This window comes from Rhagoletis pomonella, unplaced genomic scaffold (genome assembly GCF_013731165.1).
Source record: "Rhagoletis pomonella isolate Grant_MI unplaced genomic scaffold, Rhpom_1.0 Rhpom_scaffold_00002, whole genome shotgun sequence".
NCBI classification, from domain to species: Eukaryota; Metazoa; Arthropoda; class Insecta; order Diptera; family Tephritidae; genus Rhagoletis; species Rhagoletis pomonella.
The window spans coordinates 74,828,400-74,851,723 of NW_023458556.1; the positions used below are offsets into that span (position 1 = coordinate 74,828,400).

At 31.3% G+C, this 23,324-nt stretch overlaps 1 protein-coding gene across 1 annotated transcript in view; it reads left to right on the forward strand.

The window, feature by feature from the left end:
• The window catches only part of LOC118734062 (apyrase-like), a gene marked incomplete in the record, with an annotated part of 80,173 nt that overhangs the window by 19,752 nt on the left and 37,097 nt on the right, over nt 1-23,324 (forward strand).

Below are 23,324 nucleotides of genomic sequence, written 5' to 3' on the forward strand. Positions count from 1 at the left end.
CATTATTGAGTTTAGGAACAGGAAATCAACTTAACCAATTAAGAGCCATTTGCACCATGTCTAGCTAACACTTACCCCTAATTATACATCGTTATCGACGCCATGCTTATAACAGGTAGTCGATAATGCCGATTATGATGTTTAGCTCGGAAAAATTGTTAATCGGACTTGATGCAAGCGACTCTAAGTCATAGTTTATAAAATTAATGGAGAGCGTGTCCATTCGCCGCTTTCGGAATTTGGATGATCACGTCCATAACATAGTTCGCACAGTCATTTTCACTAATTCGTGCGTTACTTTCTTCAATTACTTAAAAACATCGGGCATGGCATTTTACCTTCGAAAATGCCTTTTCTATGGGGTTTAACATAGGAGCGTATGCTGGCAAAAATTTCGGTTAGCATCCATTATTATCCACCGTATTTCTTATTTCTTTGGATTTATACATTCTGGCATTATCCTCGAGCTCCCTTATAAATTTCATTCTGGCTACGCCCATGGGAAAACTTGCAAGTAAGGGCGCTCCCCCAACCGGGCTACGCCCATGATCAGAGTTACAAAATTCATTTTTAGTTAAAGATAATGCCAGAATTCATAAATCCCAAGAAATAAGAGATATGGTGGATAATAACGGATGCTTATCGAAATTTTGCCAGCATACTCTCTTTTGTTGAAAACCATAGAAAAGGCATTTTCGAAGGTAAAATTCCATGCGCGAACAACTTAATAGTTTCGAGTCTACCACCCCTCCCACACCCTTTAATTTCATTCTGGCTGCGCCCATGGCTCTGATCTACATTCAATTTTATTTAATAGCTCCTTAATAAATACTTGGAAACGGGTCGAATTCATAATAGTATGAGAAACAAATTGTTGTTGAATATGAATAGGAAAAAATATATGTACAAACTTTGGCAGTTTAGAGTCCAAATATATAAATTGGAAAAAATCAAAGCAGATTTTTTACTGCTATAACTAATTCAATAAGCCTTGACCGTAAAGAAAGGCAACACGTAACAGCGATTCCACAGTAAACGAAAAAACGAAGTTTCATTTAATCTGAAAAAGGTTCCATTTAATTTGAAAAAGGTTTCGCTTCGTTTGAAAATGTTTCATTTAATTTGAGAAAAGTTTCATTTAAACTGAAAATGCTATAAGACATTTCGAATAGCGATCGCAGAAAGTCATAATTTTAACCAACTATCTACAGTTGCTTGAAAGTGATGAAACAAGAATGAACAGTGAGGGCCGAACGTGAGTTGAATACTGCAGTGTAGAATCGACCTTTAACATTTCGAATTTTTTTATTGTCTGCTGTAGTATAAACGTGGTTGTGTTATTAATTATTACTAGGGCAACCCAAAATATGCTCCTAAAAACTTATTTTAAGCGCTTAAAATATGCCAATAAATTCTAAATAAATGCTCCACAAAATGCTTTTAAAATCATTATAAGCCATAATATACTTATGATTTTAAATTTCGTTTATGTACGTAAGTGTATGCCCAAAAATGCCTTTAACTTTACTTGCAGCACCTAAAATGTTATAGATTTCATAAAAGTGTATATACATAAATATTTATGTTCAACTAGAGTGCCAATTACTGTCGAAATTCGACAGTTTTTCTAGTTTTTAGCAGCCTTGGAAGAGGTTTTCTAATTTAACACGTAGCAAAACCTATAAGGTACAAAGTAACTTACCGGAAAATCTTCTGCTTTGGAACTAAAACGTGAATACATTTTTTATATCTTTGAAGGTCTTTGGAGGACGTCAACAGGACTTGGAATTGACCCGATTCATTCCAGTTTATCGATAAATTTCAATGATTTGATACATATCGATAATTCGATGAATTTCAAAAACACTAAAATCCGATAACTCAACGAAATTCGATAACTCGACTAATTTCGATAACCGTGATATTCTAGGGCTCGATAAATTTCGATAACTCAACAATGTACATATATTCTTTGGATACCTTTATAAATTTTACTTTTGACAGCTCCACATTTTTCGAAAGCTATGGAACAATTTCGATGATTCGTTAAACTCTGTTAGCATGATAAGTTGAAAGAATTCCATGCATTACGATAACTCGATAAATTTCGTTAAGTCTATAAATAGTGATAATTAAAAAAATATCGATAACTTGATACATTTCTTTAACTTCCCTGCAGGGAGTGACGTTAGCTTATACCTAACTTTAGTCTGTTTACGCGAACACTAGTGCTAACTATTAACTGTGTATTTTGTTCGATAAAAGCTAACTACTTTTGTGGGGCGATGGCCGCAAAAAAGTCAGACCTGGATACCTCTGCATTACATGTCAACTAACTTGTAACTAACTACTTTTGGACATAAAATATCAATAAGAAAAACAAAATATTTTTATTTACTTATTTATTTACTTTATTTTATTACATTTCATATTTGTTTACATATTCTGCTCTGGGTGGCCCCATATTCGAACACCGTCAGACATAACTTCAAAATGATAGTATAAAATTTCGATCTTCCTTTTATTTGTCCTGAATATGAAAAAAATCTGCGAAGTTCAGAAAAAAAGTGTATTGAAAGTAATTTTTGTATGAGGATATTTAATAGAAACCTGTAAAGAAAACCAACTCCCGATTGCGTCTGCATGACTCCTGCACGACTTTACAATTCACTTTAAGTTGGTTTTGTCATAGCTAATTAAAAGTGAGGTATAATCTAAATCTCGCCAAAAAGCTAACTATAAGTTGGTTAGTTTTAACAATTGATAATTTTTCACTGCAGGGTTAACAAATTTCGATAATCCCACGCATTTGTATAGCTCGATAACTATATCAATTTCAATAACTAAGCTTCTGTGTCTATAAATTTCGACAACTCAATAAACATTGATCAATTTGAATAATTCGATACGTTGCGATAACTTAATTAGCATGGATAAATTTCGTCAATTATAAACTTCGATGATTCGATAAATTTCAGTAACTTTTATGGCTGATTTTATTTCGATTCCTATCGAAAAATTTCAATTCAGTTATCCTAATTCTTATGTATTTCTCATTGTCTCCATTTTCGTTTTTATCTTCACTTTTGCCTTTTCTTTTTTGTCTTCATCGTTATCATTTTTTCTTCATCTTTATCTTTATTTCAAAGTTTAATTTAAAACACGAAGTGAATCAAAATGCGAAAACACCTCAAATTGAAAAGGTCGCAAAAACAACTTTACACAAATACGGAGATTTTTAAACCACGATTTGGCCGTAATTTCCAACCAATCGGTTCAGTAGAATCGCCAAACGAACGGAGACAAAATTTATGTTAGCGTATTAATATGTGGATAATTCCTATTTATTCAATTTGTTTTTAAAACATATGTATGAAAGTACATGGCATCTAATTCACAAATAGTTTCACATAGGAATTCATACTGTGTATGTTTCTACATAGATACATACATATGTACCCTGCAGCGGAAAGTACAAGTCGGGAGCTTGGGAGTCGAATACCGGTACCTCGCAAATCTACCACCCATGCTTTCTGCTGTCGCATTTAACATGAAGTTGTCCTAGGATGCGCCATGGCAGGTCAGTGGCGGGACAACTTTTATTATCTTTCTCACACATAAAAAAACTTTATATATACACGATGTGAACGTGCACTTTGTTACTATATTGTTATTATTTCAGAAATTTTTATTATTAGTTCTAAGGGTAACAACGCAACGCAAATAATCTGCTGCAAAATATGCTCAAATATGCATTTATTGCAAAATATGCTAAAATATGCTCTAAGAAACTTTATATTTTTTTAAGCATTTCATCATCGTGTTGCTAACATGCCTGACAAAAAAAATGCCCGAACATACTTTGGGTTGCCCTAATTATTGCTATCCTGATTTTTATGGTATCCAGAATTTCAATTGTTATTTAATTACGTATAAATTATGAAAACAATTATCTGGTTTTTGCATTTTCTTCCTTATGCCGAATTTCCACTAGGCATTGAAATGACAAAAAATTTATGCCATTTAAAAAAATGCCATGTGGAAATGAACTTAATGACTGTATTTTTATTGTAATAACATGATTATTTTTTAATGCCCGACTTTGTCATTTGTCATTTTTGCCATTTAATGCCTAGTGGAAATCCAGCATTAAGGAACCAAATTAGGGTTACTATCAAAAACAGTTGTAACATTTGCCGTACCAAAATTTTTTTTTTATAGTTTTGTTGGGCTGCGTTATCCAATAAAAAATTAGCAAAAACTCAGATTTCCGTTTTTTCTACAGAAATTTTTCCTTATGTGGTCTATAATACCCTTCGCTCCCCTATTTAGTTATTGTTTTGCAAAATAATTCAATGAATATACAGAATACAGAGAAGCGAACAAAGAATGCCTTACAGAGAAACTAATGTAGAATGCCTAGATAAGTACATACTTATTTATATTAAATTGAAAACAGAAAATACATATTGTCATAAAAGATTAAAATTAATTAAACTTTTTATAAATGAGTTTTTATACATACATATGTATGTATTTAAGTATTTAGATTTTACTAAAAACCCGGTACGTATGTAAAAACCGGTATTGTACTTCCTCACTATTTTACTTCACTTCATTGACTGACTTCAACTTCGCTGCAAATTGAACAAAGCAAAACATGATTTTTATGCGAGAAGAATTTCCATAGAAAGTAACGATAGAAAAAGAATTTTTGGATATCCTTTCTATTTTTCATCTGCATGCATGCATTCCCCGAAATGGAGCAAAGAAGCGAAAAAAAAATGAGGACATTCTACTTTGCATTCCCCGAAATGAAAGAAAGAAACGAAATAAATAAAATATTGTAGGACATTCTACTTTGCATTACCGGCAATGCCTAAAAGAAGCGAAAAAATTCGAAGGCATTATAACGCTATGCCTTCTACACCTTTTCAAGTTTATAATGAGAAAATGTAAATTCATATTGAGAAATCCCAAATTGATAATGAGAAGCGTAAATTCATATTGAGAAAGTACAACTTTATAATGAGAAATGTAAATTAATATTGAGAATATATAAGTTGGTAATGAGAAATATAAAATCATAATGAGAAAATAAAAATTGATAATGGGAAATATAAATTCATATTGAGAATATATAAATGAGAATATATAAATTGATAATGAGAAAACGTAAATTCCTAATGAGAAAATGTAAACTGATAATGAGAACATAAAAAATTATATCACTGAAGAGCTACAAGTACATTACTCTGGAGTCTGCCAGCTAATGTCGCGCTATTAGGTGAATTAAAGCAAGCATCAAGGGACGCTGCCAAAAAAAATTTATAATATATACAACCCGAAATTACAGTTGGACAACGCATTTACACCCCCGCTGTCTGTGAGCGCCCCCGTTTGCCTTTTTATGTGTAACACTTCAGCTGTGGTTATTGCATTAATAAAGTGGACGTTTGTCCCTCTGGAAGCAGGGAGCTGTAGAGTGGCGCGGTGGCCAATTTTTTTTATCGGCAACGTGACATTCGGCAAAACAAATTAAAATTTGTTTCATCCTTCCATGCTATTTGTTTACCACTTTTGGCTCGTTTCAATTTGTTATCCTGCGAGTTCATGGTTATTGGTTGCGTATGGACTTTTTTGCAACTGTACAGATTGCCCTCGAGATAATTTGCCACTGCTGTGGTACTAAATTCTACATTAAACTGGTTTTGTACTTTTCTTTTTAATTGTCCAAGGGTAAAACTGCAGTCACCTTCAAGCCACGATAACATAGTCATCACGTTGTCTTCAGTCAGCTTTTTCGGTCGCTTACACCTCTTGGTTTTGCTTCCGTATCTTCGCTAACACCCAGCGATAGGCCTGAGTGTACGTATTTTCTCATTATGAATTTATGTTTTCTCATTATCAATTTATATATACTCAATATGAATTTACATTTCTCATTATCAATTTGTATTTTCTCAATATGAATTTATATTTCTCATTATCAATTTGTATTTTCTCAATATGAATTTATATTTCTCATTATCAATTTGTATTTTCTCAATATCAATTTACATTTCTCATTATCAGATTATATATTCTCAATATGAATTTACATTTCTCATTATCAATTTGTATTTTCTCATTATAAACTTGAAAAGGTGTAGAACACGAATGTGTACATGAGTCCACTCTAATATTGTTTAAATGGCTCAAAGTCTGTCTAACCAGTTAAGTAGTTTATCAAGCAGTGTCCAGATTTGGCGATCTCATTTTTAAAATAGAAGATTTTCTAAGTCGATTTCATTAGAAGTAATTTTAGATTCCTCCAGCGAAAGCGAAGGCTCGGATGTAGAATCTGCAGACATTAAAAAATGTGAAATTAAAGCTCAATTGAAGGCCTATCTTCAAGAAAAACGAGCTCATCTCGGTGAAAATCCAATCGATTGGTGGAAAACTAAACTAAAATACGAAAAATTTACAGATCTGACCCGCAAATATTTTATCGCTCCGCCCGCCAGAGTTCCAAGTGAGCAAATTAGTATGGTACCACCTTTCCTTGAAAAAAATAATTATTTAAATCGGTTAACGTGGTCCATATGCGGTAACATACATAAAAAAAAATATTCCTACGAATTGATAACCTTCTCCTTTTTGTGAAGTTAGTTAACAAAATTTTTCAGTAATAAAAATATGACTTAATTTTACTATAGCTTATGTTATTCTTAACATTCGCATTCGCACATTCATATTCGCGAAAAATATGACATTCGAAACATCCCTAACGTGTACCCTGCAGTGAAAAGCCAAACCAGTTAAAAAAAATACTACTTCATTAACTAGTACGCACAATAGACCACCTTAGAGGTCGCAGTGCTCAAGGCTCATAATAACTAGTATGTGCCAGTTAACACCCAGCTTCACTAGGCCGCATAACGGCAAATATAAACAAATATCCTAAAACTCAAGTACCTAAATGGTACTCAATAGAAATCAATGCCCAGCTTCACTGGACCACACAACGGCAAATGTAAATGGATATCATAAAACTCAAGTACCTAAATGGTACTCATTAGAAGTCGTAATATTTATGGCATTCCAATGCTGAGAATGCAAACACATAAATAACTGTTGCATGTGACACATTTATTTGTCACATATGCAGAAATATGAAACCATTGTAAGAATTTGTAAACTAAAAAGGAATTTAATTTCATTTGAGAATTTTATGTAAACAAAAAATTCCAAGAAATGCGGCTTCGGCATTTCTTGTTAGAGTTAAGATTGGTATAAAATAAGAAATTATTGTCAAAGTAGCCAGTAAGAGAAAAGATTCGGAAATCAACGGACACGCTGTCCGATATATTTTTAAAAACACCAAATGTGTGTTTAAACAATTAATTGGCGATCCTGCCAGGAGAACGTGAAGTAACAGCCCGAAAGGAAGTACGGCTAGTAACGTTCCAGGAGGACTTGATATATGTAAACCTTGTGCGAAAGGGTATATCATAGTCCATTAAATAAAAAAAAACAAGTATCCCGCAAAAAAGGGAGAAAAGTTAAATAAAACAAATTTAAAAAAGTATCCCGAGAAAAAGGGAGAAAAACCCAAAAAAAACAAAATTAAATAAAAAAAGTATCCCGTTAAAAAGGGAGAAAAAACCCAAAAAAAAAACAAAATTAAATAAAAAAACAAGTATCCCGTAAAAAAGGGAGAAAAGTGAAATAAATCAACTTAAAAAAATAAAAAATAAATATCCCATAGATAAGGGGGAAAAACTAACTATTTAGTAACTGGTGTGTAAAGTGAAAAAGAAAAAAAAACCCAAGAACATTTAAAAAGACTGTGCGCTGAGAAAGATAGCAAAAACAAAAAAAAAGGACACTAAAATTTTATTAAAAAAAACCGAAAGAGGCATTGTGCGCTAAGTCAAAGCGTCGCCACCGTGGGACACCAGAGAACGTTAAATACAGAAAAGCAGCAATTGGCGTTCCATCGGAATTTTAAGACAACAGCACCAGGAGAAGGAGAAGGAGCAGCACCATTTATATATGTAAGAATAGTTTATTTTATATATTTTATTACTATTATCAAATGGGAAATTATCCCACAAAAATTAAATTTGAAAGGCTCTATTATTGTGAGTATTGTTTAGGCAGTAGTCATAATACTAATAAATGCTCATATTTGAAAAAATATAAATAAGCTTTTAAAATATTAAACTGGAAGAATTAGTCATTAAATTTTCCAAAATGTCGGTTAATAATTTTTCTGCAGAGGATATAGCTAGATTAATAGCTACACAAACAACCAATTTAAGGACTGAGATAGCGCAGTTGACAAATCAAATTAGGAATTTGACCAATGCTACACAAGTGACCGAATACCACACTCAGACTATTAATGACGCAATAACATGTACTGAAAGTTTAGATATCATCAAATCCTTGCCGGAATTCTCTGGTAAATCGTATGTTAGTTGGAGAGAAGCTGCAAAGAATTCGATGAGTTTATATATAGAAGGAAGTAGGAAGTATTTCGGAGCACTGACCATTCTTCGAAATAAGATAGTGGGTAATGCAAATGATATTCTTACCAATCACGGCACCGTGTTAAACTTAGGCAATATTTGCTAGATTAGATTTTGCCTACGCCGATAGACGACCAATTCACGTAATTGATCCAGAAATGAGCATATTAAGACAAGGATCGAAATCCTTAATAGATTATTATAACGAGGTTAATCAGAAATTAACATTACTGATTAACAAAACTATAATGACACACGGCACGAACTCGGAAATAACAAAGCAATTGAATATTAAGAATCGTGAAACTGCTTTAAGAACTTTCATAACGGGTTTAAACCCCCCATTAAATCAAATTCTATTTACATTATCTCTCACCGATTTGCCAAACGCACTTGCAAAGGCACAGGAGCTGCACTCAAATCAAATGCGTTCAGAATTCGCATTAAATTTTTCAAGGACATACGCAACGGAAAATAAAGGTTTTCATAATAATTTGCGAGGTCCTAGAAATAATCACCAAAAAACAGGAAATAAATTCCAAAATAATTTAAGATATCCTCAAGCGGGAAATAATCTCAACACAAATTTCCCAAAACCAGAACCAATGGATACGTCATCCAATAATGTGCCATATGCACAACAAAAGCCACTTGTGTATAACCAAACACCTCAACCAAGAGTTTTCCCGAATCAGCAACAAAATGCTGCCGCACAAAAATGGCAGTTTAGTCAACCGATAAAAATACACATGAATTTTAGTGGTCAACCGCAGTTGAAGGCACAGCGTATAAATAATTTAAATGAGAATAATTTTTTAGAGCAAACCTCCACCTGCCCTACATATTCCGAACGGACAGACAGCTTGGAAGAACAATGAGGATATTAATAGACACTGGTGCAACGAGCTGTTACATTAGAAAGGGAATATATAACAATGGTAGGGAATTAGCAATTAAGAAGAGGGTAAGAACCATTCATGGTTCGACCATCATAAACTTTTATCATAATGTACATCTGTTTGGATTTATGGAAAGATTTTATGAAGCAGATAATTTAGAAAGTGACTTCTTGATAGGAGTTAATTTTTTGAAGAAAATTAAAGCCAGAATCGATATGGTTAAGGCAGAGCTTGCTTATGGAGATAAATGTAGAGAAAAATTATATTTCTTAAACATGGAAGAAGATAATCCTAATAAAATACAGAAGTACCAAGTTAACGATAATGTCGTTAAAATTAAAAATAGCAACTTAAACCCCTCGGGACGAGAGAGTCCTGAGGCGCCCGCCGACGATAATACCGGCAACAAAATAAATAAAGTTAAAACTGTGGGACAAAAAAGTCTTACAACGCCAGTCGATGAAATTACCGACAATGAAAATAAAATTAAAAATGTGGGACAAAAAGGTCTTACAACGCCAGCTGATGAATCATACCAGCACAGAATAAAAAATATAAAAAATTGTTTAGAGGAAGAAACCTCTAAAGCTCATTCCAATAATATATTGGAAATTAATAATTTGGAATTTGGTGATGGTAATAAAATTGAAGAGTTTGCCACCAAATATATAAACAGCAATAAGGAAACTGAAAATATCAACATTCCTTTGTTAAGAGAAGATGTTATTAAAATAATAAAAGAAGCTCATAAAAATGTGAACATGGATTTACCTTTTAGAACAGATATTAAGGCGGAAATTAGAACTGAGGATGAAAAACCTATATGGTCGAAACAATATCCATATTCTATATCTGCTAATAGTTTTGTTAATAAGGAAGTTGAAAATTTGTTAGAAAAAGGCATAATAAGGCATAGTAAAAGTCCTTATAATTCACCTGTTTGGGTAGTTCCTAAAAAGGGAATGAACGAAGATGGGAGTCCTAAACTAAGGATGGTCATAGACTTTAAAAAATTAAATGATAAAACTATATCTGATAGGTACCCGATGCCCAATCCTGAGGTTATACTTTTTAATTTAGGGGAGGAAAAGTATTTTTCAACTATTGATTTGGAGTCCGGATTTCATCAGATACTGATGGAAGATAAAGACATAGAAAAAACGGCATTTTCCGTTAATAATGGAAAATATGAATATCTGCGGATGCCTTTTGGGTTGAAAAATGCTCCAAGCATATTTCAGAGAGCAATGAATAATATTTTACATCAATGTATTGGTAAATTCTGTCATGTTTACATTGATGATATTATAATATATTCGAAAACATTAAGAGAGCATATATACCATTTAAAGCATATAGTGGAAACACTTGAAAAAGTTCATATGAAAATATCAATTGAAAAATCAAGATTTATAGAAACGGAAGTCGAATTTTTAGGATATGTTGTATCCCATAAAGTTATAAAAACCGATCCAAAAAAGGTGGAAACAATAAAAAATTTTCCAAATCCCAAAACATTAAGGCAACTTAGGGGATTCTTGGGATTGACAGGATATTATAGGAAATTTATAGAGAATTATGCGACAATAGCTAAACCATTAACTAAACACCTAAAAGGAGAAAATGGTAAAATATCACAATATATGTCAAAGAAAACAAATATTAATCTTGACCAGGAAGGAATAGTCGCTTGCGAAACTTTAAAGGACGCGTTACGAGAACAAGTTGAATTAGTTCAACCAAATTTTGAAAAAAAATTAATCTTGACTACTGATGCTTCCAATGTGGCAGTAGGTGCAGTCCTATCCCAAGAGGGAAGGCCAATAACATTTATTTCAAAAACATTGAGTTCAACTGAACAAAATTACGCGACAAACGAAAAGGAATTATTTGCTATCGTTTGGGCATTAAAAACATTACGTCATTACCTTTATGCCGTAAAAGATTTAGAAATTCACACGGACCATCAGCCACTGTCATTCGCAATGTCTGAAAGAAATCCTAATGTGAAAATGAAGAGATGGAGAGCGTTTATTGAGGAATTCTCACCAAAGATAATTTATAAACCAGGTGCAATAAATGTTGTTGCTGACGCATTGTCTAGACAACAATTAAATAATTTAACGGAATCAAATGATGATTTAAGTGATTCACTTACAAACACGCAACATTCAGCTGAAAGTAGTGATGATTATCAAATTAAACAAACAAAGAAGCCATTAAATCATTTCAAGCAACAGATATTAGTAGATAAAGGCGCAAGAATTACTACTCAGGAAAGAGTCTCATGTTTTGGAAACAATCGCTTTTTAATTGAATACGACAGGCCGGAAAATATTATTTCCGTTCTTTCCGAATACTTAAATCCTAAAATTGTCACAGGAATATATTGTACTCCAGAAGTGATTTATGAAATCAAATTAATACTAAAAAACGCTTATCAAACAACAAAATTTTTACACGCTAGTTATTTTCCTAATGATATTGTTAATAGAGAGGATCAAGCAATTATCATAGAGCAGACACATAATCGAGCCCATCGCAATTACAGAGAAAATCTAATACAAATTCGGGAACAATATTATTGGCCGCAGATGGTTAAGCAATTTAAGCAGTACGTTAAAAATTGCAATATTTGTAATAGCAATAAGTATGAAAGACATCCCAAACTAATTCCGATAGGCCAAGCACCAATACCTAATAATGAAGGAGAACAATTGCACATAGATATATTTTTTGCGCAAAATTTAAAATTTATTACTTGTATAGATGCGTATTCGAAATTTGCAATTATAAAACGTATAGAGGATAAGGTAGGTATGGACGAAAAAATTCTTGAGATTTTACAAACGTTTCCAAATGTCAAAAATATAATTCTAGATAATGAACCTAGTTTTTGTACGGCACAATTTAAATCATTGATGAATAGATTAAATATACAAATCTTCTTTTGCACACCAAGACATAGTACTACAAATGGGCAAATAGAGCGATTTCATTCTACAATAATTGAAATTGCTAGATGTTTAAAACAAGAACATAATCTGATAAGTGATATAGAATGAATAACTAGAGCAGTACAGCAATACAATAAATCAATACATTCAGTAACAGGGAAGCAGCCGTATAGTATTTTATTTAATAAGGAAAAACATGCCGATGTAAGAGCTAAATTACAAGATGCACAGGAAAGACTTATAAAATTTCATAATAAGAAAAGAGTAAATAAAAATTATCATCCAGGGGAAATAATATACGAAAAAATAATTGGAGAAAGAAATAAACTGAAGCCTAGATATAGTAAACAAATAGTTTGTGAGGATTTAGGAGACAAGGTTAAAATAAAAAATAGAAATAGAATAATACATAAAGATAATATTAAGGTTTAATTTTTAGGGAAAATGATGTTTTTAATCATATATTTTGTATGGACATGGGGAATAAACGCTGATTTGATCGACTATACTAGGGAAAACTACGTACTAATTGAAGAAGGAAACGCAGCAATTTTTGAGGAATATGAATCGATTTTTCATTTAACAAATTTATCTGTTTTCCGGGATATAATAGAAAACTATAAGAAACCATACGACATAATATTAGAAGACGAAGATACAGTCGATTTTGAAATTGAACTAATGGAAACCCTTTTGGGACAACTGACAAAAAATTCAAATAGACACAGAAGAGGAATTAATGAAATAGGAACATTGTGGAAATGGATTGCAGGGACTCCTGACCATGACGACTTTTTAAAGATTACAAACAAAGTGAATGATTTGGTTGAAAATAATAATCGACAATTTACTACAAACTCCCAATTATTCAAAACAATAACGGACTTAACGCATATAGTAAATGACTTGCAAAACAGTATAAGTAAAACCTCAATAGAAAAACAGAGAAATAAATTTGTTATAAATGAATTGGAAAACTTATTACAAACAATAACAATTTCAAAAATTGGCATTTTAAATCCCATAATTTTAGATTTAGATGAAATTAATGATATAATTAATCATGAAGTCAAGAATGTTACAATATCTGATTTAATGGATGTATCAAAATTTAAAATAGTACAAATGAATGATGTTATAATTATATATATAAAATATCCAAAAATTATGGATATAGGTGTGTTTAATGTAGAAGCTATCGCTCAAAAAGATGGAAAATTATTAATTGAAAATAACGTAATTAAATGCAAAAATGAATTTTACTCAGTGAACAATTGTAAGAAGGAATTAAATCAAGCTTTTTGTATGATAAATAAAAACCAAACTTGTTTAACTAGTATCTTAAATAATGAAAGAGCAAATTGTACCAAAATTAAAGAAAAAAATGAACAATTAAAAATTATAAAAGATGGAGCTATATTAATAACAGGAAAACATAACGTTAATAATCATTCAATAGATGGAATTTATTTAGTAACTTTTAATAATAAAGTTGTCATTGATAATGCAGAATTTGAAAATCCTACTGGAAAAATTTTGAATTATTTAAGGGAAGGTAAATTTAAAAATTTGTATATTAAAGAATACATCGAATCGGAAAAAGAGCATTTAAAATTAAGGAATATTAATATATTAAATCAATTTAAACAGGAAATGGAAGAAAAACCGATTTGGTGGTCATTTACTACAATCTTAGTAATACTGTTATTCATGTACATTTTATGCAAATTAGGAAAGAAAATTAAAGTCAAAGCAAAATTAAAAAATGAGAATTGTAAAGAAACATTAATTAATGATATTGCATTAAGAATTCAAAATATAACTGATGTATATTCGAAGACGGGACGCTTCGATTTAGAGGAGGGGGAGTTAACACCCAGCTTCACTAGGCCGCATAACGGCAAATATAAACAAATATCCTAAAACTCAAGTACCTAAATGGTACTCAATAGAAATCAATGCCCAGCTTCACTGGACCACACAACGGCAAATGTAAATGGATATCATAAAACTCAAGTACCTAAATGGTACTCATTAGAAGTCGTAATATTTATGGCATTCCAATGCTGAGAATGCAAACACATAAATAACTGTTGCATGTGACACATTTATTTGTCACATATGCAGAAATATGAAACCATTGTAAGAATTTGTAAACTAAAAAGGAATTTAATTTCATTTGAGAATTTTATGTAAACAAAAAATTCCAAGAAATGCGGCTTCGGCATTTCTTGTTAGAGTTAAGATTGGTATAAAATAAGAAATTATTGTCAAAGTAGCCAGTAAGAGAAAAGATTCGGAAATAAACGGACACGCTGTCCGATATATTTTTAAAAACACCAAATGTGTGTTTAAACAATTAATTTGCCTACCAGTTTGACAATTTCGAAGAACTCAAGCGTTCAGCGACATCTGCCTTTGAATGGCCAAAGCCAAAAATAAAACGCAATTAATTGCTTTTCTTATAAATGCCGGCTGTGACGTCACGTGAAGACTCTGGTTCTGAGATCGCAGGTTCGGGGCCGCTTGGGGGTGGTTTAGATTTTTAAAGTTAAATTAATGTAAGTAAAAATAATTATTTCAATATAAATATAAATGCTTGGCCATATAAAAAAGAAATTTAAAAATTAAAATAAAAATCCTAAATAAAAAAGTTCATTAAAAAAAATAAGTTAAAAAATAATAATAAAAAAAAAAAATGAATTAAAAAAATTTTCCCTGCGCCAGGACTTGAACCTGGGACCTCAGGCATACCACGCGAATGCTTTGCTCTATCGGCCATTGCTAATGTTGGAGCGCCGCGAGCAAAAAGGCATACCTATGCTTTTCACGGGGGTTGAATTGGCAGATTATCTCATCAACTGGTATAATGCTACTAGTATTTATACTAGCAGATGCTGATGCCTAGCCTGACAATTGACATCTCGTAGGACATCGCCATGTTAAAAATACCAGTCGCTAACATTGAAAAAGATAGAACGTGAACTAGTTGGGCTGAAACGCAAACTGGTAGAATTCTAGTTCACAACTAGTAGCTTTCCCTGCAGGGTTGGGCTGAAACGCAAACTGGTAGAATTCTAGTTCACAACTAGTAGCTTTCCCTGCAGGGAATCTTTAACTTTTGAACGGGTTTAAATTTTTCTTCTCGTTTTTTTGTGTTAAGTAGAAAATTGTCTATAGCCATAACAAGGAAATTTAAATATGCTCCATTTTTCCCTTGAATAGTTACCCCAAATTTAAAAAATAAAACAATATATATGTATATATGTATATAAGTATTTGCCAATTCTTTTAGATTACCGAAAAACATATTAATTTATCAGTTTTTTATTTTTGTATTGGAAGAGACCTATGTATGTAATTATCAAAAGCAGTAAAATATAAAAACAAAAAAAATTCGACTTTGTAAACTAACCCGAAAAAGAATTTAAAATTATACAATTTTCATTAAAATTTCAAGATCTTCGAAAATAAATTTTTTTTTTGCATTGCAAAATCTTATGTGACTACCGTTAACTTAATTAAAATTATCGATAAAATTAAACGTTTTAATTATTATTTCAATTTTACCAAGTAAAATCAGCCACACCATAGTTAGAAATCATATTAATTCATATTTAGGTTGAGGAAAATTTTACATTCTTCAATATATTTTTGCCCAGCTTGAAATTTTTTCAACTATAAGTGACAAAACAAAAATATTGGTTTTTAAATTTGACTTTGAAAAACAATAAAAAGTGGTTAAAAATATTTATACCAAAAGATCTTCATGATCTGCCACAACTTCTTTTCCCGTTTTTTAACCGACTTTCAAAAAAGGAGAAGGTTATCAGTTCGTCGGAATATATATATTTTTTATGTATGTTACCGCATAATTTTATACCAGGTCAACCGATTTCGATAATTCTTTTTGCATTGGAAAGGTAGTGTCTCAGAGGTGGTCCCATACTAATCTGGTTTAGATCCGATCACTGGATCATGAAATATATATATATATACATTGAAGTCGGTTTTTTTTTGCTAAAAATTACTTGTTGTTTTTACATTGTGTCGAAGTGATGTGATTAGAGGATCGGAAGATATCAACAACGTTTTCATTAAATCAGCATTTTGGTCAAACGTACATATACTCGGAAGTTATTAATCCCCACTATTTTATGATTTACTTCTCACAGATTCCTGTTTAATTTTTTTAACGCAAAGTTAACCCAATTTTATTTTTGTCTAAAATTATAAGGTTTTTTGACTTTAAAGCCTTTTTATATAAAAAGGCGCACTTTCCCGCTGACTTTTAAATCAAATATCTTTCGAATCAAAGTAGACAGAGCAAAACCGAAACCAGATTTGGAAAATCCAGACTTTTTTATATTTAGGTCATCAGAATTAAAAATATTTCATAAAGTTTTTTAACTTTTTACCTATTTTTGATCAAACACACCTCCAAAAAAGTGCACCGTGCTTAGGTCACAAAATATTGTAACAATGAAGCATTACGGGACGGAACGGAAAGCGGAACGATATTTAATGCATAATAGTTCAATTTTCATCACATTTTAAAATAAAAATACCTCAACCACGCGTTTTTTCTTAGCGGCGTTCATTGTAGTTTATGTTTTTATGTATTTCATAACTTAGATTTCAGAGGAGAGATCTGGCTATAAGTATGTCGCTAAACAAAGAAATCCTTTATAACGGTATTGTGAAATTTATTAAGGACAGCAGTCTACCGGATATCCGATCAGATATTCGAATCCGGCTCTTATTTTTTACATGGTATCCAGAATCCGGTTATCGGGCACATCCCTATTTTTAACCGACTTCAAAAAGAGGAGGAGCGGGGTTATCAGTTCGTCGAAATATTTTTTTTCTTTTTGTTTATGCATGCTACCGCATAACTTTGGATAACTTTTTCGATAACTCTTTTTTCATCGGCAAGGTGGTACCTCAGGGGTGGTCCCATACTAATTTTGTTTAGATCCGATAATCCATGCAAGCAAGTATGGAAGAGCTTAAATTAAAACCGCTCGAAGGTCTTTATTGGAAAACTATTTTGCATGAAAAAAATTTTATTTCAAAATTGTTAGAGCTAAACTCACATATAAAATTGGTAAAAAATGTAAAATCATACTTTTATAAGTGTCGAATAATGTTTAGGATAAAAAATTGAAATATAAAAATAAACGCACAAAAGCATAAAACTTGGGCAATTAAAAACAAGAAAATTGCTGAAACGATTTTATAAACAATTTGTTTTATTTTATTGACAAAATATATGTGATGTAAGTAATGTAAGTAAAACAAAACTATAATCGAAATAAAAGCCTAGGGCATCAGTTCTGATAAGATACATGCATCACTTAGGGTTAATTCGTTTGTTTATACTTTTTGACATTATAGTACCTTAAAAGAGAGCCGCACTGAGTTGTAAATCACACCTTGTTTAATACACCTTGCTTATGTCATACATAACGCTCGTATAAATATTTTGTTTGACAGTATGATACTTTTTATTTTGATTCCAAAAATAATTATAAAAATGCATATATGTATATGAGACATTCTTTTTCATATCGAACACCAAATTTGGTGTCACACTTTCGATTGGATTCAATTTTTTTGTATGGGTTCTATACATGAAATAAGCTAACACGTGTTCGAGGAATTTTTTTTTTAAATTTTTTTTTCTTCGGAGATATGATCTGTCAAAGTTTGCACTTTTTCGTCATTCTGACTAATCATGTACTACTTCAAATCGTTATATCTCGGGTTCTGCTCATCGTAGAGACTTCGTCTTCACGTCGTTTTAAAGCTAAAGAAACGGGCTTAACATTTCTATATATAAGATAGTCAAGATTGTTCTAAAGCTAACTTAGCTATTAACAGCTGAACTTTTTGAAGTTGATTTGCATAGTAAAGACCAGTAAATTAGGGATTCAAAATTATACCATCGTAATCCTTGATTGATTCTCTATAAAAAACGTGGTTCAAAAATATGGGGGTTTTTCAAGAACTATTTTTAAAATATTATTCTTTATGACGAGATGGTTTATTTTGTGAGAATAAATAATTTTTTTTAATTTTTTATGGAAAAATTATGATGAGATATTTTAGGTTTTTGCAAAAATTTAAATTTAATTGCGGGTTCCGATAGAATACCAGAAATAATATTTGTACGGCAGGATGTTTCTTTAAGGTGACAAACCCCTAAAAATTGGCGTGACAATTGTGGGACTAAAGTTAGCAAAACACGGTTTTTATTGCGGATTTCAGCAGAATATCCCTTCGTTAACAGAGTTTGTTCCACAACTTTTTTAATCAAAGAATATTCTAGAAATGGGCGCGGCTATATTAAAACCAAAGTCCAAAAGTTTAGACTTTATTGTGTATTTCACCAGAATATCTATATGGATTGAAAAAGTTGTTAACGAAGCGGTATTCTGCCGAAATCCGCAATAAAATCTGCGTTTTGCTAACTTTAGTCCTGCAATTGCCAAGCCCATTTCTAGGGGTTTGTCGCCTTAAAGAAAAATCTTGACGTACAAATATTATATCTGGATAGGTATTCTATCGGAATTCGTAATAAAATTTTACTTTTTGCAAAAACCCAATGTTTAACGCCTTACTAAATATATCTCAAGATAAGGTTTGGAAAATATATAACAAAAAATGTATGCTTCTCACAAAATAAACCATCTCGTCATAAAGAAAAATAGTTTAAAAATAATATTTTAAATCCCTAATTTACTGGTCTTCACTATGCAAATCCACTTCAAAAAGTTCAACTGTTAATAGCTAAGTTAGCTTTTGGACAATCCTGACCACCTTATATATAGAAATGTTAAGCCTATTTTTTTTAGCTTTAAACCGACGTTAGGATGAAGTCTGTACGATGAGCAGAACCTGAGATATGACGATTTGAAGAAGTAAATGATTAATCGGAATAAGGAAAAATTGCAAACTTTGGCAGAACATATCTCCGAAGAAAAAAATAAAAAAAAAATCCTCGAGCACGTGTTAGATTAGTTCATGTATATAACCCAAAAAACAAATTTGAAGCGAATCGGAGATATGACATAATTTTTTTTTATGAAATCCGTCCGACTTAAAAAATTTACTGTTATGTAAAAAAATAGTGACACCACATCTTCACTAGTTTTGACCATATTCCTTTCGTTTGTTTAATGTTTATTATTTTTTTTTTAAGGATTGTTAATTATATAATACTTAACACCATATAAATCCACATTTCAAACTTTGTAGAGAACAAAAAAAAATATCTTAACAACATACTTTGTATTCATAATTTCTTGAAAAATTTCCAAGTATGTATGCAGTTTTGTAGCTTATTAATAGGGCTCGGAATCTGATGCAAATGCATGTTTTTATTGGATATCTTCAGGTGGAAATGGTTAAGCTATTTTTACAAATCATGGAATTTCTTTTAAAATGGCATTCAAACGTTAGTTAATATATTTGCATATTTTGCAGTAAGTGGTTTTGCATATTTTAGTATATTTTACAATAAATGCATGTGGAGTTTGCATGTTTTTGCTTTGTTTGATTTACAACCATTTAAATTTAGTTGCGACATTTCTTGACAAAAAAGAATACCTATAATTTGTTCCCAAATATTTATCTAAACCACTGTCAAGGTTCCTATTTAAGCTAAGAATCCAGCTCATTATAAAACGGTCAAGAAGAAATTGCCATTATTTCGTGTGTGTCCAAGGAATTTTGACAACTGATATGTCACAACCTACTCTCTCTTTCTTTACGGAATAATGGAATGGGCATGTATTTCTCTTGAAAAGATGGGTTGCCTTGCGCTCCATTTTTACAAAAAAAACTTTAGAAACCCGTAGTAGAAAGCGTAGCAAATTTCTTAGGAACTCCGTACTGTCTTAAGGAAATCTGATACTAGAAAATTGTTCGCCATTTCTTCACCGTTTTTTATATGGAGTTTTGTAACTGTCTGCTTGGTTATAAACAAATTTCATACATGAATATGTATTGTATTTTGAAATGAATTGTTTTCGTCATTTTCTTGTTAAAATGCATGTATTATTTATTTTTGTACCGGCAATAAAATATTAGGAAAATATTTTTAATTGCATATCACTTGTTAATACCGCATATTTTTGAACTTTGAGGGCATATTACATGCGCATATTTTAGATTTTTTTAGCGCATGAGATTCCGAGCCCTACTTATTAATAATAAGGTTAGAGTCCGACCGATTAATCGGCATCGGCTAGTATCGGCACAAAATTGAGCATCGGCATCGGCGTTTTTTCGCCGATTATTTGGAATTTATTTTCATATGTTCAGGTGAAGCGACAGACAACCGCCAACATTAAAAAACATTTCGTCGCCTGGGTAAAAGATTGTCGTATGTTAATTTCGGCAGGTTGTGGGAAATCGCGATTGAAGTTTGGAATGCAATTTCTCAAAAACGCGAAGATAGATTTTCTCTGAAAATGTTACTAGTTCACAAAATTCTTAAATTATTTAATTTTTAATGTTTATTGTTAATTAGTTTTGAGTCTATGAAGGATTTGCTTTAGTAAAATTTTGTCGTAAGCGTCATTTTTCCACAATTTGGCAGCCACTTTGTATGAAATACGACAAAATGTGATCAAAATTTCTACCAAATTAACGATACTTTTTACTCAATATCTCGGAAACTAAAGGAGATATCCAAAAATAGAGAACGCCATTTTTAAGATATTGATTAGTTTAATATGGCTGCATCACTAACTAAATTATCGAATTGTAGTCAATATCTCGGAAACTAAAGGAGATATCTAAAAAGTGATAACACCAATCGAAAGACCTTAATTGAAAATATATAACTGCATCTAGAACTAAAAATCGTCAAAATGGCGCTTACGACAATCTTTTACCCAGGCGACGATTTGCAGGCAGCTCACAAAAATGAATTTTTTTTTTGATGAAGGTGCTTCACGTTTTTCCATACAAAAGTATGTTCGACAATGTTCTTTTATATGGAGGACACTGGCAGCAAAAAAAGTTGCTAAAAATTAACTAGATTTTATAGCAGCTTGAAACTTGCACTTCATTATACTAGAATTAAATTGCCTACAAAATTGCATACCAAAATTCTGATTAAAAAGTTTGAAATTTTGGTGAAAATATGCAGAATATTCTAATTTTTGTACAAAGTTTGAAATCTAAATTTATATGGCGTTTGTTGTATACCAGCTAGACTTTTATAAAAAAATAATAAACATTAAATAACCAAAAGACAAATGCCAAAACCGGTCAAAATATCACAACTCTTTTATTTTGTAGACCACTATATGAATGTACATACATACCTAGCATACAAGTTCTTATGCATTGGGTGCAAAAGAGTGTATTATAGCACAAAACGATATGAAATTTTACGTTCCTAAATATTTCTTGCTTAGCACCATATAAAAGTGTAATGTACATAAATATATATGTACATCTATTTTTACACATACATACATACATACATATGTACATATCGTCGCCTGGGTAAAAGATTGTCGTAAGCGCAATTTTGACGATTTTTAGTTATAGACGCAGTTATATATTTTGAAATAAGGTCTTTCGATTGGTGTTATCAGTTTTTAGATATCTCCTTTAACTACAATTTTTTCGATAATTTAGTAAAAATTTAGTTAGTGATGCAGCCATATTAAACTAATCAATATCTTATTCCTTATTTTCATGGAAATTTCTTTATCCTTCGAACAATTGGAAAAAGGGGAACACTTACGTAAATTTATGGCCTTGGTCATACTGCGACCCATCGTATTAACTTAGAAAATTTCGAAATTAATTTAAATTTTAATAACCGATCTTGTCGGGTTCGTAACAAATTTTATTCTGAAAACAAATTTCAAAATTTTTCATTTTACATTTTACATGAAAATATAAAATTCAAAGCAACTTCTAATTCTTCTGAAGACAGTGCCATAAGCTAGAGCGTGGTCGTGGTCATCGATAGTTTCGATAGTCGATAGTCCCAACCATCGATAGTATGGATACTATCGAAAATGTCGACACTGTCGATAGTACTATCGATAGTTTTGATTAAAAAAGTCAAAAAATTAAACATAACAACTTTTATTGAAAATGAGATCAGAATTGCTAAAATATATCGATATTTTTGTTAAAAAACAAAAGTTTATCAACGATTTTTGGCTTCAAGCAGCATGTTTACGTATGTATGTATGTATGAGTGAAAACTATCGATAGTGCTTACAAAACCATCGATGTTTTCGATAGTCAAAAACCATCGATGCTATCGATTGTGCCATCGCAATCGAAAGAAATAAAAATTAAAATTGGACGTTTTACCTTTAAAATACCGAGCAAACATTCATCTGAGATTGTTTTTATGAATTCTTTTCCTTTCGTTTAAAACTGTTGTTCCAAGATCCCTTTCAATCATCTTTTCCACAAAAATTTTATCAAACTTATTTCCTAGTCGCCTATTTCTTCTCACAAAAACTCGTTCTCCAGGTTCATATGATTTCATTGTTTTATTTCGATTACGTCTTTTTAAAATTTGTTCCTGAGCCTTAACTAATATTTCTCGAAATTCACTTAATTTATTATTTGAACAATTTTGTAAAACCTCAATAGGTTTAGCATTCGTTGTGGAGTGAATGCTGTTATTATATTTATTAGTAGCTAACAAAATAAGGTCTACTATCTCATGTAACTGTTGTTGCTCCTTAATACAACGAGATATTTCCATTAACGTTGAGTGAAATCTTTCAACCTGACATTAGTTTCACTGTGCAATGTGGGAATGAAAAATTGCTCTATTGAAAAATTGTCCCTCAATAAAGTTTTGATAACATAAGACTGAGAAGCCTTTTCATTATCTGAAACCATTATTTTTGTGTTTTTAAATACTAACAAAATTTCAAGTAAAGCATCTTTAATATCCAAAG